Here is a 1,577-nt window from a genome sequence, read left to right as displayed (position 1 = left end):
CCATCACTACTGTCTGTATCAGTGTCTCAGATACACATAGAAAACATATAAAGTATAGAAAAACCTCTTTACAATCTCTTTCTGCAATATTTCTTTAACTTTTGACTAATTAAACTAAAGTTCTGAAGTAAGATATCTAACTTATTAAACTTGTTTTTCTGTATTTAGTTAATTAGACGTGGGGCTTTGAATTAATCAACAGAAACTGAAGGTAATTTTCATCTGGTAACAAAGCCCTATTATCCATTTTCCGTAAACAAATAAAACATTAATTGTTTTCCTGTTCATAATTAATATAAAACCGTCTGCATGTATGTCTACATCTTCACCATGTCAAGCTGTTACGAACTTTGTCTTATACTGTAATAGCAACCTTTCTTGTCTAACGGAAGAATACAGCCAAAATGAGAAATAAATTGCCCCAAGAAAAGATAACTCCGTGTATTTCCTGTGAATTTTGTTCTATTCAAATTTTAGATACTGTTTAGAATTACAGTTTATGAAATGAATGACGAATAATAATGATAATATGCAGAAAATGTCACGTGATCTGATTTAATTTCCGTAATATTCAAGGTTTCGATTCAGCGAACACGATCCAATGAAGAAAGTCGAAAGATTACGATTCAGCGAACAAGATCCAGTAGTGAAGTTCCAAAGGTTAAATTCGCGTTCTGCGTTCTACAAAGTCTACGGTTAAAATTAGGTTCTAGAAAACTCAAATTGAAAAAAATAAATAAGATAGGAGATAAAACACGTAAAAATACTCTAATTTTATAAGATTAGTCATTTCTACCTAAGAAATGACCACGTGATTTTAAGAATTTATACAATCAGATCTGGATCCTATTTTGAACCAAATACAGCGCCATAACGCAAATCTATATAATTTTCAATTTATGTTTTGACTAGCGCCATCCCAACTCCCACCCCCTTATGCTCGTCAACTATGTTTGGCAACTATGTATAATGTGTGTCAACTATGTCTTGCAACTATGTATAACGTATGTCAACTATGTTTGTTAACAATGTTTTGCAAAGTATGTTGTCAACTATGTTTGCGACACTATCGCAAATGTGAGCTTGGTTTATCAATCAAAGTGTACTTACTTTCCATATTTCTTTGTTTGTTCAAACATTTCTAGTATTATCGGAATGTAAAAGAAACCAAAAGTATTTAATGACATTAATAATTCATATATGAATAATATTTCTTTGGCTTTCAAATCGTGTCTTGCTTTGTCTGTATAAACATACATATCTTTGATTAAAGGGAAGTTTGTGTGGTTATTTGCAAAAACGTATCGAATGTAGCTTCGATCAAATTTGGAGAAATTCTCGGATATCCATCTGACCAGCAATGAGATAAAATTGAAATATTTTTGTTTTTTAATAAATTATACTAAGAATGAAATACGAATATAAATATATATATATATACATCAGATAATAATATTCTAAAATTGACAATGGCACAGAATAAGGCTCCATGGCAACACATTAGCTATCCTAAACTAGAAGGACATAAAACTCCATTTCATTTTATTTTCCAGTTTTTCCTCTAATATATTTAGTAT

Source organism: Lottia gigantea (genome assembly GCF_000327385.1).
Source record: "Lottia gigantea unplaced genomic scaffold LOTGIsca_85, whole genome shotgun sequence".
Taxonomy (NCBI): Eukaryota; Metazoa; Mollusca; class Gastropoda; family Lottiidae; genus Lottia; species Lottia gigantea.
Note: the sequence above shows the minus strand (reverse complement) of the source record.